Below are 20,774 nucleotides of genomic sequence, written 5' to 3' on the forward strand. Positions count from 1 at the left end.
CCTGCTGGGATGTCCACACTCACCACCCATCTTAGTAATCTAATGCTGCTATAACAGAAATACCACAAGTGGATGGCTTTAACATAGAAAAATTGTTTTTCTCACAGCCAGGTAGGCTAGAAGTCTGAATTCAGAGTGTCTGCCCCAGGGGAGGCTTTCTGTCTCTGTTGGCTCTGGAGGAAGGTCCTTGTCATCAATCTTACTCTGGTCAGGGAGCTTCTCAACACAGGAACCTTGGGTCCAAAGGATGCGCTCAGCTCCCAGCATTACCTTCTTGGTGGTATGAGGTCCTCCTGTCTCTCTGCTAGCTTTTTATATCTCAGAAGAGAGTGGCTTAAGACACTATCCAATCTTGTAGATCTCATCAGTATAACTGCCACTAATCCATTTCATTACGTCATAGTAAACACTTAGTAAAATCACATCAGATGACAAAATGGTAGACTGTCATACAATACTGGGAATCATGACCTAGTCTAGAATTATCAGGACAAGCTTTTAAGTATATCTTGGCTAAATTCACAAAACTGGCCCAGCGGGGAAAAACAGTACAGACCAAAATCAAAATAAACCAAACATTGAGTTGATTCTGACTCAGGTGACCCTATAAAACAGAGTAGAACTACCCCATATAGCTGTAATCTTTAATAAAGCAAATTGCCTCATCTTTCTCTCGCCTCGAGGAGCAGCTGGTGGGTTAGAACCTACAGCCTTTTGGTTAGCCACCGAGTGCTTAACCACCACATCACCAGGGCTCCTTATAGTGCAGACCACCCACTAATAATATTATGTGGCCTCCTGTTGGGTGAGAGGGAGGGTGGAATAGTGTTTACTGCAATAGATAGCATTTCATTCCCTTGTTGGTTATCAAGTTTAATCTAGTTCATCTTTGTTTGCAATGTCCTAGCACCCTTTTTTTTTTTTTTCCGGCTGAGTGGCGATATAAGCTTGCTGTGAAGAGAGAAGTGGTTTTGGTTTTGGAATAACTGGTTGTGTACAAACAAATGACAGTGTACCCGAGTCCCTCTACGCATCTGCGACATCACCGGGGTTTTCTTTCCCAAGATAAACTGCGGTTTTTTCAGCCTCTGAACAGGAAATTTATTTTTTTCCCTCTCTTTATCCCTGTTCCTAGGTCTTTTTCTGTCTACTCTGTTAAACTGTACTGGAGATAGGCTCAGAGTCTACCGTAGATTTTGTGTGCTACGAATTCTATTCCTCTTATCTTACTTAGCTCCATGTACGATGAGCTTTTCATTGTTAACTAGCAGCTGTGATGACAATTTCTTCAAAAGATCCAGTGTTTGGTAGATATTTTCTTAAAAGCTGGTGGCTGTTGCTAAAAATAATCTGTATTGAGTGAGTTTGTATTTTGCTCATGAGTTAAATTCTTCTCATTGTACTGATAATTTTCCCAGGGCAGAAAACAAATAACTAAAATTTCTATTGTTTTAGACAGCAAACCATCCAGGTAGATTAAAAAGGTTGGTAAGCACTAGTATCCAGCAAGTGTCTGGTAATTCTATGTAGAAATTACAGAAAGATCCTTTTTTCCCCTCTCATTAGTAATTCTGAAATAAAAACAGCTTCTCTAATACAGCGTTTTGATGGATGATGTTTGAGAGTTACAAAAACATGACAGAAATCCTGATAACTGTTTGGTTTGCGTATCCGTTTTATTTAGGAGCGGACAAGTGCTTTTAAAAAGTAATTGAGAACTTGAAAAATTAAGCTTCTTAGCCCATACTTGACGGCAAGTAGTAGTAATAATGATGGCTCTCGTTGTTTGAGCACTTCCTGTGTGTCGGGCACCGGGCTGAGGGTTTTACAGAGAATGTGCACTTGGTCCTGACGAGAGTACAATGAAGCAGGGTGGTAGTGGTGGTGCCGCAGAGTCGATTCCATCTCAGCAACCCCGTGTACAACAGAACGAAACACCACCCTGTGCTGCGCCATCCTCACAGTTGTCGTTATGCTTGAGCCCATTGTCGCGGCCACTGTGTCAGTCCACCTCATTGAGGGCCTTCCTCTTTTTCTCTGACCCTCCACTTTACCAAGAATGATACCTTTCTCTAGGAACTGATCCCTCGTAATAACATGTCCAAAGTATGTGAGACGTAGTCTCCCCATCCTTGCTTCTAAGGAGCATTCTAATTGTACTTCTTCCAAGACAGATTTGTTAGTTCTTTTGGCAGTCCATCATATATTCAGTATTCTTCGCCAGCACCGCAATTCACAGTCTTCAGTTCTTCCTTGGTCTTCCTTATCCCCATTTTTAAGGATGAGAAAACTGAGGCTCAGGAAGATTAACTTGCCCAAAAGTCACCCAGCTTAAAAATGGCACAGCTGAAATTCCTGGTCGGCCTGATCCCAGAGCTGAATGGTTCCCTGATTTGTCACTTTAGCAGTGGCTCATTTCTGCATAGGTATCCTTGGGTGGTGCACATCATTAAGCACTCAATTACCAGCCAGAAGGTTGGTGGTTCAAACCCATTCAGAGGTGCGTTGAAAGACAGACCTGACGATCTGCTTCCGAAAACCTTGAAAACTCTGTGGAGCAGTTCTACTCTGTACCCATAGGGTCACCACGAGCCGGAGTCGTTTCTACGACAACTAGCAACAGTTCTCTGCGTGTTGAGCTGCCATTTGTGAGGGGCAGTTGGAGTAGGCTTAGTTTACTGGTAAATGAGTACAGTGTCAGTGCACACGAGAGAGCAGTTTAAAATGTGGGACGTTGGTGGTTGGCACTTTGGGGATTAGTGGCAGTAGTGAAGTCCGTGGGGGACGACGGGGAGATTGTCTCAGGACCTCGGACGTAAAAGCCTGGGGAGCCGTGTGCGCGCCCGCACAAGTGCATGTGATGGGGGTGGGGGAGTTAGGCCAGGCAAGGGATTCATCTGAAGTTGTAAAAAGTTTGATGAAGAAATGGTTAGCTTTCAGAAAGCAAATCATAGTAGTTTCAGTTAGCTGAGACAAGTAAACAGTTCAGAAAGTTCTTAAACAGGCAGGGAAGCCGCGTGGATGCTCACCACTTGGGGCAGTGTCTTCAGTTGGGAAGGTAAATAAACACAGCCTTTTACAAGCTTTATGACACCGCACAGAGATAACGTAACCCAAAGGGTATCCTGGAGTCTTTTTGTTGTTTAATTAAAATCTTTAATTTTATCTGTCTCACTCACTAAGCCAGGCTCTGGTTGGTATTAAGTAGCTAAGTTGATGGATCTGACTTCATACCCACTTCACCCCCCCGCACCCCCGACTTGTCTTGGTAGTGCTACCCCAGAAGGTAAAAAAGTCAAAGCAGTGACGACAGAACTTTCCACCAGGTTGTTGTATTACTGTGGTTTTGCCCATGTGTGATACTACCAGCAAAGGCAGATGGTTTGCTTGAAGGCCAGACCAGCCTGCTCTGCTTGGCCGCAGGACCCCTCCCAGCATCCTGTCCTTGGCTGTACGCACAGTGGGTTCACACTGTATGCCGTAGGTGAACCGGCCAACAGGTAGTGGAGAGCCGATTGAGAGGCTCCCCATCCATCCACAGAACTGGGAGTTACCTGCTCAATAACCTTTGGCAGGAATCTAGGGCTTTAAAATGGTTATGACTAAATTGAACATGATTTGGGTTTTTTTTTTATTACATGAAAAATAGGTCTTAATGTATATTTTAATGGTTCTCAAATAGTGCTCTTGACTTTGAGAGGTCAGCCTGTAATGTTTGACTTCAGTAGAATTCAGCAACCCCTGCCCAGAGACAGCTTTTCCTCCCATTTTGAAAGATAACAAGTTTTTATTTTTATTCCCAAATCCCGGGGAAATTTTTAGTGCTGTCAGTTTTATGAAAAGGTAATTAGGAAGTGAATGGAGAATACGTCTAGCAAGCGGCTGATCTGGCATCATCACTCCAGTGCTGATTTGCCTGATGAAAATACCTGGTAACAGGATCCCTTTGTATGCACCCCTTCCTTGGCTTTTCTTGGAATGCCTGGGCCCTGATCATGTCTATATCTGGGCACTGTCAGATGAAGAGAAGGGCTAGAGTGGAACAACAGCCACCTGATATTTTTCAAATCCCAGTTTATAATTTTTGGTGGATTCTACCATACCATTATTGCTTAAGGATTTTTGCCCGGTTTTATGATGCTGCACAAGTAGCTACTTTTGTGGAGACATAGCTGGAGCTTGTGCGTTGACTTTGTGAAATACGGCTATCAATTGCCAACTCGACATTGGAAAGTGAGAGTGTTTCAAAGAACCACCAAGGTATTCAGTGAAACACGAAGGGTCTCCAGAAGATAGGCCCCGAAAGCTGGAGTTAGTGGAGTGTGTATGGAGGTTGTAACTTCTTGTTTCCACTGCTAATCTTCTTGCTATTACTTACCTTTAAGCAGCCCTTCCGCTCCCCCCCGCAAAAAAGGTGGGAGAAAGGCATGAAACTTAATTACCCAAAATTGTAATTTAGTTCTGACAAAGGTTTTGTGGGCAGTAGCCATGGATACCCTTGTGAAATCTGTGCTTATAACTTGACTGGCCCTGGTGGCAAAGTGGTTAAAGAGCTTGGTCACTAACCAAAAGGTCAGCAGTTCAGATCTACTGGCCCTTCCTTGGAACCCCTATGGGGCAGTTCTGCTCTGTCCTGTAGGGTCGCTGAGTTGGAATTAACTCGACAGGCGTGGGTTTGGTTTTTTGGTTTGGCATTGGCTAGGGTGTCAGAAAGGAGGAGCCCCTGGGGACTGTAGCGGGCACTCTGGGAGTTTCTCTTGCTGCAGGAAGCAAGCCAAATGCCCATGCCAGTAGGGCCTCCCAGTGGTCTGATCCAGTGTTCCCTTTTCCTTACGGCCTTTTTGCCTTCTCTTAAAAAAGAGGAATACACCATAGCCATCTCTTTTTTTGACCGTCTTGTGCCCAGATTTCTTCTGGTTCAGATGGTCTCCTTTGTACCCGCACTCTCATTAAATTGCTCTCCTGCCCCTCTAGCTCTTCCTGCAGGAAAAGAGTTCAGGTTAACCCCACTCCCTTTTAGTATCTCCCATCTCATCCAGATAAGGTGGGCCATGTGTGAATTGTGACTGTGGAAAGAAGAGCCCCAAGCGTGGAAGTGGACACAAGAAGAGCTAATGCATGGGCTATGAAGTCAAGGGTTCCTATTGTGGGGTTATTTGAATAATGGGAGGTCCTTGAAAACCTTGGTAGATACATGAAAAACAACGTCCATAATTGTACTACAAGTACAGTTTTCTAGGGAGAGACCACATGCCTTCCAAACAGATTTTCAGAGTTCTTCATGACTCAACAGTCTTTGGCACTACCAATGAAAATACCCAAAGATCTTTTTATGGCATCTCTGCAAGTCTCCATCATGATTTTACTATAGTTAAAGTAGGATTTTTGTTCAAGTTCCTGTATTCAGTATAATTTTTTTAAAAAAATCTTTATCGTTAGTAAAAAAATAAATTTTTTTTTTTTTTCTGTTCTGCTTGATTAATGGAACATGCAATGTTCTGGCTGCATTAAAGGCTAAGAGTCAGAAGTGGGCCATGGCTACAACTGATGACGGCCCCTACAGGGAACACAACAGAGAACCCCTGAGGGAGCAGGAGAGCAGTAGGATGCAGACCTCAAATTCTTGTCAAAAGACCAGACTTAATGGTCTGACTGAGACTAGAAGCACCTCTGTGGTCATGGTCCCCAGAGACAGGAACCATTCCCAAAGCCAACTCTTCAGACAGGGATTGGACTGGACTATAGGATAGAAAATGATACTAGTAAAGAGTGAGCTCCTTGGATCAGGTAGACACATGAGACTATGTGGGCAGCTCCTGTCTGGAGGGGAGATGAGAAGGCAGAGGGGGTCAGAGGCTGGCAGAGTGGAAGGAAGGAGTGTGCTGTCTCATTAGGGGGAGAGCAACTAGGAGCATATAGCAAGGTGGATATAAATTTTTATATGAGAGACTGACTTGATTTGTAAACTTTCACTTAAAGCACAATACAATTTTTTTTAAAAAAGCATGCCAGCCTGGGAAGATGACCGTTTTCTGTCATAGTGATGCCCTGCAGGCATGCATTGTTTTAGGTAGACAGAAAGGCAGATGAAGAACTTCAGTCCTACCCGAAGCTTTGGAAATGAACTTGTTTGTAAATTAAGGGCAAATGGGGACAAACTTCAGGAAATGAGGTGGCAGCCAGAATGATCTTTCCCAAACTGCTCTCTGATGATATCTTGGATATCTTGCTCTTGCCTAAATGACATCGCTGATCCCCATTGCCCTAAGGATGAACCTGAAAGGACTTCCTTGGCTGGTGGATATGGTTCTGTGTGCCTGAATCCGCCTAGCCTCGGAGCATGTTGGCTTTTCCCTCCAGGTTAGGTGCCATCACTTGCCCGCACTTCCCCGCTCCCTTCCTTCTCCTAACCCTCCCCACCTCCGACAAAAAGAAAACTAGCCTGTATTTCTTAGGTCTGAGCTTTTAAAACCCGTTTCCAAGACCCATTGCTTTGGAGTCTCTTCTGACTCATAGTGACCCTACAGGAGAGAGTGGAACTGCCCCACAGGGTTCAGGCTGTAATCTGTATGGCCGCAGCCTGCCACGTCTCTCTCCCGTGGAGCAGTGGTGAGTTCAAACTGCCAGCCTTTCAGTTAGCAGCCAAGCACTTTAACCACTGTGCCACCAGCCCTCCGTGGTCAGAGCTTAGACATTACTTTTTCCAGGCAGCCTTTCCCAGGCCTCTGGTGTAGCTTCAGGTCTGCAGCTTGCGTTTTGCACTCATCTATATAAAGATCTTCCCATGTCATGACATGGAATGCCTCATTTTTAAAGTGTTGCATGATATTTCATGTTATGGATATACTTGGTTGTTTAAACCCAGCCTCCATGGATGGGCACTTAAGTTGTTGACATTTTTGTTGCTTTTACCAGGAGTGCCACAGTTAAAGTACTTTTACAGGCTAGTTTGCTCTGGCGAAGTTTTTATTTGTTTGCTTGTTGTTGTGTAAGTCAAGTCAGACAAGCCGAGGGTATATTTCATAGATAATGCCAAGTATCCCTCTAGAAAGGCCTTGCTAGTTTCAGGTATCAGGTGAGAGGTCCATTCTGGGTGGCAGAAAACTGTGTTGCTGGCTGGGGACTTCTGTTTCTGTGGGTAGGTCTCTCTTTTTTTCTAAATTGTGCTTTAAGTGAAAGTTTACAATTCAAGTCAGTTTCTCATACAAAAACTTACACATTGTTATGTGACCCTAGTTGCTCTCCCTACAATGTGACAGCACACTCCTTCTCTCCACCCTGTATTTCCCGTGTCCATCCAACCAGCTCCTGTGCCCTTCTGCCTTCTCTTCTCACCTCCAGGCTGGAGCTGTCCAAATAGTGTCGTGTGGGGTAGGTCTCTCTTTAAGGAACTGGCAGGATCCATCTTTTTTCCTTGTCTTCCTACTCCCCAAGTTTTGGGCTGTTGAAATCATGCATTTCTGTTCTGTAGAAACTTAGAGCCCTGTGATTGGAAAATCAGACCTGACTCTGAAAGTAGTCAGTGCTGTTGTTACCGGAAGAATTGGTTGTAGACTTCCTGGTCACAGTAATGCTCCTCCCCTAAGCACCTCAAAGCCCTGAGGACATTTGCTCTTCAGTCCACACAAAATCGAGGGTGTGGTTTTTACAGCTTCTTGTTGATTTTCTTCATCTCTTCTGCAAGCCCCAGCCTTCACAGTCTGAAACAGAGGCAGAAACTATTTTCTACCTGCCCCGAGAAAGCCCACGACCAGTGAGCTGTGCATCTCATAACAGGATCTGGGATAAGGAACAGAATGTTAAGTGACTGTAGTCTTAGCTATCCCCGCCACCCTCCAAAAAAAAAAAGGAAATATAATTTCCCTGTGACTGGTAATCTCCTTTGACATCCCTCTAGAGAATGTGATAGACTATTGAGTATTGAAATGAACATAGTAATTTTGTTAGATAACCTTTCTTGGGTGTGGCGGCTAATGATTTCTGCTGAAAGGATGATACAGTTGATACCTCACTACTATTTTGAGGGGGAGGAATCCAGGGTCATATCTTAAAATAGGGATATGACCCTGGATTTGCCCCCCCAGCCCCCAAAAGAAAGGTAATTGAAAGATGTGTGGCTGATTCATTCACAAATTTTGTATTTGAAAAGCTACAATGTTTAGCCTCCTCATTTTCAGAATCAGTTGCCTTAACTGTCTTGCAGCTAATTCTAATACTGTATTTGTATTCAGGGCCAAAGACTTAATTTCTGCAGTAGCTGGGGAAGTCTGAAAACCACCCAGTGTCCTGTCCTTGTGCTTTGCCAGCTGGCAGCCTCTCCTACCACCTCTGCATTCCTGCCCACTCAGAGGCTGTGATTGAGTCTGGCCTCTTCTGTGCACTGGGACCTGATGTTTTACCACCTGTAGGAAGAGGATTCGCAGAGGGAAAAATTGCTGGGTTCCTGGGGGTGAGGGTGGGGGGCTATTTTTTGTATCCTTATGGGAACCACTCTGAGTAATAGAAGGAGAAATCAGGCAATCATCAGAGATAGGATTGAATGGGGGCTGACTGGGAAAGGGATGTCCTTTGTGAGAGGAAGAAAGGGAATAATTTTGGATGGGAACTGAGGGAGGGAGGGAAGGTGAAGGAGGATTGTTAGGTCCTGGTGACTCAGTTTTTGAGTACTTCCTGTCTGGCTTCCTGTAATCACACCAGGGCTTCTGCAGAATTCATGCACATTGCACAGCAGCGTCAGGTTTCCTGCATTTCAATCCCTGCTCCGGAGCCGTGGTGGCGCAGTGGTTAAGTGCATGGCTGCTAACAGAACCGTCAGTGGTTCAAACCCACCAGCTACTCCGCAGGAGAAAGATGTGGTAGTCTGGTTCTGTAAAGACTGCAGCCTTGGAAACCCTGTGGGGCAGTTCTGCTGTGTCCTGTAGGGTTGCCATGAGTTGGAATCGACTCGATGGCGGTGGGTTTGGTTTTTGGTTTTGCAATTCCTGCTCCACTCCTTCCATGCCGGCCCCTGGGCAAGTTCTTTAACACCCCTCAGCCTCAGTTTCCTCAACAGTAGGCATGAATTAGAACAGTGTCTCCTCCACAGGGCTGTCGTGAGGATGCTTTTAATTAATGCAGGGCTTCTGAAACTCAGCGCTGTTGATGTTCTGGACCAGAGGTGTGTAGATGTTTGAGGGAATGACTGAACCAGTGAGTGTTGGTATTGCTGGTGTGAGTTGTTGAAAGACCGCTAGCTCATCCTGTAAGAAGCACCTTATGGAAGAGACCCCTCATTCAGGTTTTTGTGGCAGCGCAGTTGCTCCGTTCCTCCAGGTGCCTGCCAGGTGGAGCTCGCTCCCGTCCTGTTTTACTTGTAGCTGCACAATAACACCCATGAGGCTCCAGACTAGCCACTTCCATTTTTCTATTGAGTCCACGACGCCTTTTTTTATTTTATTCTCCCCCAAAGCTGATTATTACCTTACACTTAATAATAATTTTGGAGTTAAGAAGTGTAGCGTTTCTGTGAGTGCCTGGCCTTTGCAACTAGGTCGGAAGCTCTTTGCGGGCAAAGGCCATCTTGCCGAGCCTTTTTCCCAGAACTGAGCACAGTGTCTCACATGCACGGTCTCAGACTTCTGAGCGGCCCGCACACTCCTGTGTCCGGTGACGATGCCCCTACAGTGGCTTTCACACGATTTTGGACCTACGTACACCTCTGGACTAACAGTCGGTCCAGTCTCTCCCACGTGACGGTGTTGGGACCAGCAGTGTTTTTCTAGCAGCTGCCTTTTTGCCCTTTCAGCAGTGTCCTTGAATGGTTACTTGACTGTTTTACTGCATTTTGCTCACTATAAGAATGAGTATACGAGACAAACTGATGATCTGATAGTGGTGATAAGAAGCAGCTATCTTAAACTATACATTGGGATTGCATCATACACATCTGTAACTTACGCATGTTACACTGTACACTACAGGAAAGAGAAAAGTTGGGTGGCTAATTGTGCCCGTCGTTCAGTGCATATTGCTCTGCGGTGTGGTTGAAGCAGGAAGTTTGGATCAACTAGGATGTTAGCTTCATGAGGGCAGGCTTTCGCTCACTGCTGTCCTCCGTGTCCTGAAGGAGTGCCTCAAACATAGTAGGCACACAGTAATTACGGAATATTGATGGCTTTTCAAAGTGTAAGCATCTTACTATCCTGGGATTCTGGTATTTAATTACATGGATTTTTTTTCAGACAACAAGGCCCCTAAATGGAAGCCAGCTACCTAATCTGGTAGGAACAGCCATCTGTTCCAACATCAGCGACATCACTGGCTGTTTGGGACTAACTGGTTGGCCTCCAGGTAGTGTCTGAGGAATTTTCTAGGGTGATTTTGACTGACTTTAGAAACTAACCAACGAATTCTCTCTTAAGATGGAACTCCTCTGTTAAAATCTAACCTGTTGCCATCGAGTAGATATCTACTCATAGCTATCATATAGGACAGATTAGAACTGCTCCCATAGGGTTTCCAGGGAGTGGCTAGTGGATTTGAACTATGGACCTTTTGGTTAGCGGCTGAGCTCTTAACCACTGTGCCACCAGGGCTCCTGTTAAAACCTAGGCAGATGAAAATCATTAGATGTGCAGAAAGCTGTGACCTCAGTTAAATGTCAGGTGGGCTTAAACTGGTCAAGGCAGTGTTGGGTTTCCCATTGAAATGCTAGAAACACATCCCTGGAGACCGAGACACAAAGGTGAGATCAAATTAGAGATTTTGTGGTTAGTGGCACTGAGAACAGAATCCCACTGGTGCTCTCCTGTTTGATTTTCTCATGTGTGGCTTTTGTGTAGGAAAGCAGAGGACTGCCTTAGATCCTAGGTAAATATTTGTTGATAGATTAACTTCAGATTATAACATAATGAAAAAGACGAAGGTCTGTCCTGAAATGGAGCTTATATTTTGCTTCATCCGTGACTCTGTTCTGCCCGCATCTTATGCCTTTGAGATGTTGGTCAGTTTTCCTGTCCTCTTTTTCTCCTCCCTGTTGAATATTCACGCTGAAGTAAAGGATGGAAACATTATTTTCTGATGACCTTAAAATGACCTTAATCTGAGTTGTGCTCTACAACTCAAACTCTTAAAGGAAGGCAGCAAGCCCCATGAAAAGAAATCTCAATGAGGATGAAAATGTTCCTCCTTTGGCCTGGTGTAATTATTTGTGCTGTTGGGTGGCACAGGCAGGCTGCCAGAAGGTGGAGGTAGAGCTTATTAAGCTGTTAACTGTTTGCAGATGTGTGGGCCTTCCACTGATGACAAGCATGGAGGCAAAGAAGGCAGTGTGTCGACTGTTTTCTGAACCAAGGAGGACAGAAGTACATTGGCTGAAATGAAATAGACCAAAGACTTAGTAGGGGAAAAGAATAATTTCTGTTAATTTCCATTTATTTGCATATAAAGTTCATTTTTCCTGTAGTCTTCAAGTGCTTCCTGTTGTTCCGAATGGGGCGGGCGGGGGTGTGGATGGTCCTGGTAGTTTTGTTTTGCCTTATTCTTTTTGATTTTTTTATTGTAAATATGTATGTAACAAAACATCTATTACTTCAGGATCTTCGCATGTACGTTCAGTGACACTGTATGTTCATTATGTTCCGCCATAAGCCTTAACCATTCCTCAATTTTCTCATCGCCTTGGTGGCTCAGTAGTTAAGTATTTGGCTGCCAGCCAAAAGGTCAGCAGTTCAGATCCACCAGCCACTCCTTGGAAACCCTGCGGGGCAGTTCTACTGTCCTATACAGTCACTGTGTGTCAGAATTGACTTGATGGCAGTGGGTTTTTTTTGGAGGGTGGAAGGGTGGGGGGCTTAACAGAAGGTTAAAATTTGAATGTTTTGAACCTTAGTTGAACAAACATATTTGAATTAACCCCTCCACCCTCAGTTTCACTAAATAATTTCTAGTATAATTAGGATTTATCAGGCCAGGGTAAGTTTTAAGCAGTATTGTATACAAAGTAACTCATGCGAATAGTTTTACACAGGCCAGTGTCTTAAAGGAAACGCTGCTTCCTCAGCGTCAGCGGTGTCTGTTCTGTAAAGACTGAATCCTTCCTCAGAGCGACACACAGTAGGGCTGAATCCTTAGAGCGACACACAGTAGGGGCCAGCAAGTACCTGTTGGAGGAAGGAATGAAGCCATGTGTAGAGAGAACCTGGCGCTGTAGTCTGCGAGCGTAGCCTCTGATACCAGCCCACCTCTTACCAGCTGTGTGATTTGGGGCAGGTTACTTCATCTTTCCGTGCCCGTTTCCTCATTTGTAACTGGAGTTCATCAGAGTAGCTGTTCCCCAGGTTGTGGTGAGCTTACAGGACGTAAAGCGTGTGGAGTGCTTTGCACACTCACCGCCCAGTAAGTGCTCAGCGAATGTCTGACAGGGTGGCTGCTGTCATTACACTGTCTTTAAACAATGGCTGTGACCTTTTACTTTAGGAGAAGCACTCTGGGGGAAAAAAACTAGGAACAAATGTGCATTTAACTTGAGGTGTCAGTGAATAGTGGCTGCTTGGGGTGTTCTCAGCCAACCATGCTATTTGCATATGGTTGTGGGAAGTGAGCTGTGAGCACCTTGTTCAGGTGTGTTGACCAGTTCTCCCTGGAAGGACAGGGAGTGAAACCATGAGGTCTGAAGAAGTAAAACTGAGATAAGAGAGTGCATAAAACTTTCTTCTGAAAGTGGAGCTCATTAGGTCTGGTAGTTTTTAAAACAGAAATGAGAAAATGAACTAAAAATCAAGATAACCTTGCCTTTTTTTTTTTTTTTTAAATATCCCAGTGGCTATAAACTACACCTGATCAGTTTTAAGGGGCCCTGGTGGCACAGTGGTTAAGAGCTCAGCTACTAACCAAAAGGTCGGCAATTGGAATCCACCAGCCACTCCATAGAAACCCTATGGGGCAGTTCTACTCTGTCCTATAGGGTCGCTATGAGTCGGAATCAACTTGATGGCAACGGGTTTGGTTTGGTTATTTTTTAAATCAGTTTAAAGGAGCCCTGGTGGCACAGTGGTTAAGAGCTCACTTGGCTGCTGACCCAAAGGTAGGCAGTTTGAACCCACCAGATGCTCTGTGGAAGAAAGATGTGGCTGTCTGCTTCCCTAGAGAGTACAGCCTTGGAAACCCTATGGGGTAGTTGTATCTAGGAGTCCTGTAGGGTTACTGTGAGTCTGAATGAACTCCATGACAATGGGTTTGGGTTTGGTTTTTAATCTGTTCTGTTTAAACAGAAAAAGCCTTTGTAGCGCTGAGAAAGCTCAGGGGTAGAGGTAGGGCACAGCAGTTAACACTCTTCGGTCCCTCTTCAGCGTTCCTTACAAACCTCTCTCTTCTCCCCATTTCCAACCAGGAAACAGCAGTATGAGTGAGTTTCATGTGTAAAATGGGGCTTAAAATAAATGTGGAGCTGAAAAAGTAAAATATTCAGGAAAGACGGCATTAAAACCAAAAAAACCACCATTTGCCCTTCCAGGACCTGGTCTGACCTGTTCCAGCTGTTGCCCCTGGGTCTGACCAGGTGCTGACATCTAGGAAGCACTCAAGTAGTATTTATGGAATGAGTGGAAGGGTGAACGAATCTAACTGGGATTGTTTTCACCAGCATCAGCGAGAACATTGAATTGACATATGTGTCTCAGCACAACAACAGTTTTAGACACAGGAAAGATTTATCTTTATTTTCGTGCTAACTTCTCTTTAAATAAAGCTGCCTTTGGGGGAAGCTTTAATTCACTTGAGTGTAAGCAATGAGTAGTTTCAAACATTTGTGCATGTTTCTCATTCTTGGAAGCATAAATTTAATTCCCGAGTGACTGAATTATTGACACTCAGTATATATATGCCTTCCCCTTTTTTAAGCTCTGATTTTTTTTTTTTTTTTTTGCATATGGAGGAAATAAAGTTTTAGAGCTTGATTTGTAAGACATTTGTCTAAAATCAGGGGAAATTCATTAAGATGATCGTTTACTCAGATCCATTTATCCAAATTGGCTTCATTGGTACCTTCCTGGATGTCTCTGAGGCACCTAGAACTGAGATATGCTAACCATATGTTCCTCATTCTCAGACCTGGCATTCTTCCTGGGTTCCTTCTCAGAGACTGGCACTACCCATCCATCCTGTTCCACAGGACAGGAAACTTGGCATCACTGTCCTCACCACTCTTCGTCCAGGCCATTCATTACCAAGTCATGTCAGCAGTACCTTTGAAATGTCTCTGTGTTCTGTCTCGGCCACCTCCTCACCACCCCGTGTCTCTCACCTGTACTGCTCCTGCACTTGGCTGCTGACTAGCCTCCTTACTTCCGTTTTTGAACCACCTGCCTCATTTCTCAACAGCTCAGTCTGAGCAATGTTACAAATAAAAATAACAAAAAACCTGGTTATATTCTTCTCCATGAAGATGCTCCCAGTAAGCACTTCCAGAATGGCGGAATAAGAGCCACCAAAATCCGCTCCTCCATAAAAGCTGTGAAGACACTGGCAACAGTTGTCAAAACCAATCTTTTCATAATTCTTAAAATTAAAAAAAGGCTGGAAACGATTTGATGATCGTTTATTCCAGAAAAATGGCTTAATCTTGGTAATAACAGCAAACTTTATGGTGTTTTAATCTGCCCTATTTCGGCCCTCCTCTCCAGTGCCACAGCGGCTTTGAACACTAATAATCTTGCAGCCACTGAGGGAACAGAATGGGGTGAAGCTCCCCTAAAGCCCATGCCCAGGGCATTACTATTATCCGGCCTGACTGATAGCTCCCTAAAAGCTTCGTTCTTTATTTTGCCTGACTCAGAGCTCGCTCTGTGTCCTCTCCTCACAGTGTTTGTCAAAAATAAAATCAACAACAGTTGTTGAACACCACTGTTGCCTGAGGTGATGATACCAGTTGGGGCTGGAATGAGCCTGGGATTCTGCGGTTCTAACCAGCTTCCAGGTGCTGTGGAGCTGCTGGCCCCTGGAGGGTACTTAGAGCGCCGGGGCTTTATTTTAAGGATGAACATAGAGCCAAGTGCACCTTGTGTTTCCTTGTGACCAGTAAGATAGAAAAACTAAAGAAATTTTCCTTCTGAACCAAATGCAAAGTACTTACTACACTTTCATAAACTGTTAAAAGTCCTAAGCCTTCTGAGGCACCTTTCTGGAAGATTTTTAGTGGTTAAGCGCTTGGCTGCTATGTGAAAGGTCCACAGCTGCTCTTCGGGAGAAAGATGCGGCAGTCTGCTTCCTTAAAGGTTGTTCTTAGGTGCCTTTGAGTTGGTTCTGACTCAACAGCGACCCTGTGTAGGACAGTAAGCACTTCCAGAACATCCCGTCCTGTGTTGACCTTATAATCGTTGTTATGCTCGAGCCTATTGTTGTAGCCACTGTGTCAGCCAGTCTCGTCGAGGGTCTCCCTTTTCCTCACTGATCCTGTGCTTTACCAAGGAAGATGTTCTTCTCCAGGGACTGATCCTTCCTTAAAGGATACAGCCTTGGAAACCTTATGGGCAATTCAACTCTGTTCTGTAGGTTCACTGTGAGTTAGAATCGACTCCAGGGGAGTGGGTTTGGTATTGAGTTTTGCAAATATGAGCCATTTACATCTTAGAACATTTCCTTAAGGTAGTTATGAAAGATACAGATCTCTAGATTGCCACATTCATTACAGACATGTGGCTGTTGTAATACTTAGCTATGCCATAAAAGGTCCGTGGGTGGTACAATATAGTTCGTGTTCAACTACTAACCTAAAGGTTGGCTGTTCAAACCCACCCAGCAGCACTGCGTAGGAAAGGCCTGGTGATCTGCTTCTATAAAGATAACAGCTATGAAAACCCTGTGGAGCACAGTTCTGCTCTGTAGCACATGGGGTCGCCATGAGTCAGAATCGACTTGACAGCTTTGGTTTCATTTTTATACCTTAAAGCAAGTAACACATGCTGTGCCACCTGACAGCTGGCCATTTACTTCCAGTGTATGTTAATGTATGTTTTTGTATGTTAATCTTGTGGCCTGTGACCTTGCTGAACTCACTTACACATTGTAGGAGGTTTTTTTGTACATTCCCTGGGATTGTATATATAGAGCATCATGTTATTTACAAATGGGGATAACTACAATTTATTTTCTGGTTTTTGTGCATTTGATCTCCTTGTCTTATTCCTCTGACTAGAACTTCAAGTGCTGTGTTGAGTAGCAGTAGTGAGAGGGGACATACTTGCCTTCTTTTTAGTCTGAGGGGGAAAGCATTCAGTCTTCATCGAGTATGATGTTAGCTATAGGTTTTTTGCAAAAGTTCTTTATCAAGTTCAAGTTCCCTCTATTCCTGATTTTCTGAAAAAAATTTTTTTTTATCATAAGTGGTTATTGAATTTTAGCAAACGTTTTTCTCCATCAGTTGCTGTAATCATGTGGTTTTTCTTCTTTAACCTGTTAATATAATGGATTACATTGGTTTTTGAATATTGAGCCAGCTTCACATGGTCATGGTGTATTAATTTATATATTGCTGAAATTTTTTGCTAATATTAAGAACTTTTATATCTATATTCATGACGGATCTTTGTCTATAGTTCTCTATTTTTGTACTGTATTTGGTTATATTAGGGTAATACTGGCTTCATAGAATGAGTTGAGAAGTGTTCCTGCCTCTTGTCTTTTCTGGAAGAGATCGTGTAGAATTAATGTTAATTCTTCTTTAAACACTTAGTAGAATTCTCCAGTGAAGCTATCAGGCCCAGAGATTTCTTTTTCAGGAAGTTTTTAGTTACGAAATCAAGTTTCTTAGTAATTATCAAAACCCACTGCAGTTGAGTCGATCTCGACCCTTAGTGACCCTATACGACAGAGTAGAACTGCCCCACAGGGTTTCCAAGGCTGTAATTTTTTGTGTGCTTTAAGTGGAAGTTTACAAATCAATCAGTCTCTCGCATATAAACTTATATACACCTTACTACATATTCCCATTTACTCTCCCCCAATGAGTCAGCCCGCACCCGCCTTCCAGTCTCTCCTTTGTCGTGACCCTTTTGCCAGTTTCTAACCCTCTCCACCCTCCCATCTCCCCTATAGACAGGAGATGCCAACATAGTCTCAAGTGTCCACCTGATACAAGTAGCTCACTCCTCATCAACATCTCTCTCCAACCCATTGTCCAGGCCAGCCTATGTCTGATGAGTTGTCTTCGGGAATGGTTCCTGTCCTGGGCCAACAGAAGGTTTGGGGACCATGACTACCGAGATTCTTCTAGTCTTAGACCATTAAGTCTGGTCTTTTTATGAGAATTTGGGGTCTGCATCCCACTGTTCTCCTGCTCCCTCAGAGGTTCTCTGTTGTGCTCCCTGTCAGGGCAGTCATGGGTTGTGGCCAGGCACCATCTAGTTCTTCCGGTCTCAGGATGATGTCTCTAGTTCATGTGGCCTTTTCTGTCTCTTGGGCTCGTAATTACCTTGTGACCTTGGTGTTCTTCATTCTCCTCTGATCCAGATGGTTTGAGACTCATTGATGCATCTTAGATGGCCACTTGTTAGCATTTAAGACCCCAGACACCACACTTCAAAGTGGGATGCAGAATGTTTTCTTAATAGAATTTATTTTGCCAATTGACTTAGATGTCCCCTGAAGCCATATTCCCCAAACCCCCACCCTTGCTCCGCTGACCTTCGAAGCATTCAGTTTATTCAGGAAACTTCTTTGCTTTTGGTCCAGTCCAGTTGAGCTGACCTTCCTTGTATTGAGTGTTGTCCTTCCCTTCACCTAAAGTAGTTCTCATCTACTATCTAATCAGTAAATAACCCTCTCCCACTCTCGCTCCCTCCCCCCTCTCATAACCACAAAAGAATGTGTTCTCAGTTTAAACTGTTTCTGAAGATCTTATAATAGTGGTCTTATACACTATTTGTCCTTTTGCATCTGACTAATTTCGCTCAGCATAATGCCTTCCAGGTTCCTCCATGTTATGAAATGTTTCACAAATTCATCGTTGTTCTTTATCGGTGCATAGTATTCTGTTGTGTGAATATACCATAATTTATTTATCCGTTCATCCGTTGATGGACACCTTGGTTGCTTCCATCTTTTTGCTATTGTAAACAGAGCTGCAATAAACATGGGTGTGCATATATCTGTTCGTGTAAAGGCTTTTATTTCTCTAGGATATATTCCAAGGAGTGGGATTTCTGGGTTGTATGTTAGTTCTATTTCTAACTTTTTTTTTTTTTTAATTAACTTTTATTAAGCTTCAAGTGAACGTTTACAAATCCAATCAGTCTGTCACATATAAGTTTACATACATCTTACTCCGTACTCCCACCTGCTCTTCCCCTATTGAGTCAGCCCTTTCAGTCTCTCCTTTCGTGACAATTTTGCCAGCTTCCCTCTCTCTCTATCCTCCCATCCCCCCTCCAGACAAGAGCTGCCAACACACTCTCAAGTGTCCACCTGATATAATTAGCTCACTCTTCATCAGCATCTCTCTCCCACCCGCTGACCAGTCCCTTTCATGTCTAATGAGTTGTCTTCGGGAATGGTTCCTGTCCTGTGCCAGCAGAAGGTCTGGGGAGCATGGCCACCGGGATTCCTCTAGTCTCAGTCAGACCATTAAGTATGGTCTTTTTATGAGAATTTGGGGTCTGCATCCCACTGATCTCCTGTTCCCTCAGGAGTTCTCTGTTGTGCTCCCTGTCAGGGCAGTCATCGATTGTGGCTGGGCACCAACTAGTTCTTCTGGTCTCGGTGATGTAGGTCTCTGGTTCATGTGGCCCTTTCTGTCTCTTGGGCTCTTAGTTGTCGTGTGACCTTGGTGTTCTTCATTTTCCTTTGCTCCAGGTGGGTTGAGACCAATTGATGCATCTTAGATAGCCGCTTGTTAGCATTTAAGACCCCAGACGCCACATTTCAAAGTGGGATGCAGAATGTTTTCATAATAGATTTTGCCAATTGACATAGAAGTCCCCTCAAACCATTTTCCCCAGACCCCCGCCCCTGCTCCGCTGACCTTTGAAGCATTCATTTTATTCCGGAAACTTCTTTGCTTTTGGTCCAGTCCAATTGAGCTGACCTTCCATGTATTGAGTGTTGTCTTTCCCTTCACCCAAAGCAGTTCTTATCTACTGATTAATCAATAAAAAACCCTCTCCCTCCATCCCTCCCTCCCCCCTTCGTAACCACAAAAGTATGTGTTCTTCTCAGTTTTTACTGTTTCTCAAGATCTTATAATAGTGGTCTTATACAATATTTGTCCTTTTGCCTCTGACTAATTTCGCTCAGCATAATGCCTTCCAGGTTCCTCCATGTTATGAAATGTTTCACAGATTCGTCACTGTTCTTTATCGATGCATAGTATTCCGTTGTGTCAATATACCATAATTTATTTAACCATTCATCCATTGATGGACACCTTGGTTGCTTCCATCTTTTTGCTATTGTAAACAGTGCTGCAATAAACATGGGTGTGCATGTATCTGTTCGTGTAAAGGCTTTTATTTCTCTAGGATATATTCCGATGAGTGGGATTTCTGGGTTGTATGTTAGTTCTATTTCTAACTTTTTAAGGAAACGCCAGATCGATTTCCAAAGTGATTGTACCATTTTACATTCCCACCAGCAGTGTATAAGAGTTCCAATCTCTCCGCAGCCTCTCCAACATTTATTATTTTGTGTTTTTTTGGATTAATGCCAGCATCGTAGTTTTAATTTGCATTTCTCTAATGGCTGATGATCAAGAGCATTTTCTCATGTATCTGTTAGCCACCTGAATATCTTCTTTAGTGAAGTGCGTGTTCATATCCTTTGCCCAATTTTTAATTGGGTTGTCTGTCTTTTTGTGGTTGAGTTTTAACAGAATCATATACATTTTAGAGATCAGGTGCTGGTTGGAGATGTCATAGCTGAAAATTTTTTCCCAATCTATAGGTGGTCTTTTTACTCTTTTGGTGAAGTCTTTAGACGAGCATAGGTGTTTGATTTTTAGGAGCTCCCTGTTATCTGGTTTCTCTTCATCATTTTTAATAATGTTTTGTATTCTGTTTATGCCTTGTATTAGGGCTTCTAACGTTGTCCCTATTTTTTGTTCCATGACCTTTATCGTTTTAGTCTTTATGTTTAGGTCTTTGATCCATTTGGAGTTAGTTTTTGTGCATGGTGTGAGGTATGGGTCCTGTTTCATTTTTTTTGCAAATGGATATCCAGTTATGCCAGCACTATTTGTTAAAAAGACTATCTTTTCCCCAATTAACTGACACTGGGCCTTTGTCAAGTATCAGCTGCTCATATGTGGATGGATTTATATCTGGGTTCTCAGTTCTGTTCCATTGGTCTATGTGCCTGTTGTTTTACCAGTACCAGGCTGTTTTGACTACTGTGGCTGTATAATAGGTTCTAAAATCAGGTAGAGTGAGTCCTCCCACTTTGTTCTTCTTTTTCAGTAATGCTTTACTTATCCGGGGCTTCTTTCCCTTCCATATGAAGTTGGTGATTTGTTTCTCCATCACATTAAAAAATGTCGTTGGAATTTGGATCGGAAGTGCGTTGTATATATAGATGGCTTTTGGTAGAATAGACATTTTTGCTATGTTAAGTCTTCCTATCCATGAGCAAGGTATGTTTTTCCACTTATGTAGGTCACTTTTAGTTTCTTGCACTAGTGCTTTGTAGTTTTCTTTGTATAGGTCTTTTGCATCTCTGGTAAGGTTTATTCCTAAGTATTTTATCTTCTTGGGGGCTACTGTGAATGGTATTGATTTGGTGATTTCTTCTTTGATGTTCTTTTTGTTGAT

The 20,774-nt window shown here is 43.6% G+C and overlaps 1 protein-coding gene across 11 annotated transcripts in view; it reads left to right on the forward strand.

Moving 5' to 3' along the window:
- ATXN7 (ataxin 7) overlaps nucleotides 1-20,774 on the forward strand; it is a 199,049-nt gene that overhangs the window by 84,057 nt on the left and 94,218 nt on the right. The gene's annotated exons all lie outside the window — the stretch shown is intronic.

The sequence above is a fragment of the Elephas maximus genome, chromosome 20 (assembly GCF_024166365.1).
Source record: "Elephas maximus indicus isolate mEleMax1 chromosome 20, mEleMax1 primary haplotype, whole genome shotgun sequence".
Lineage (NCBI taxonomy): Eukaryota > Metazoa > Chordata > Mammalia > Proboscidea > Elephantidae > Elephas > Elephas maximus.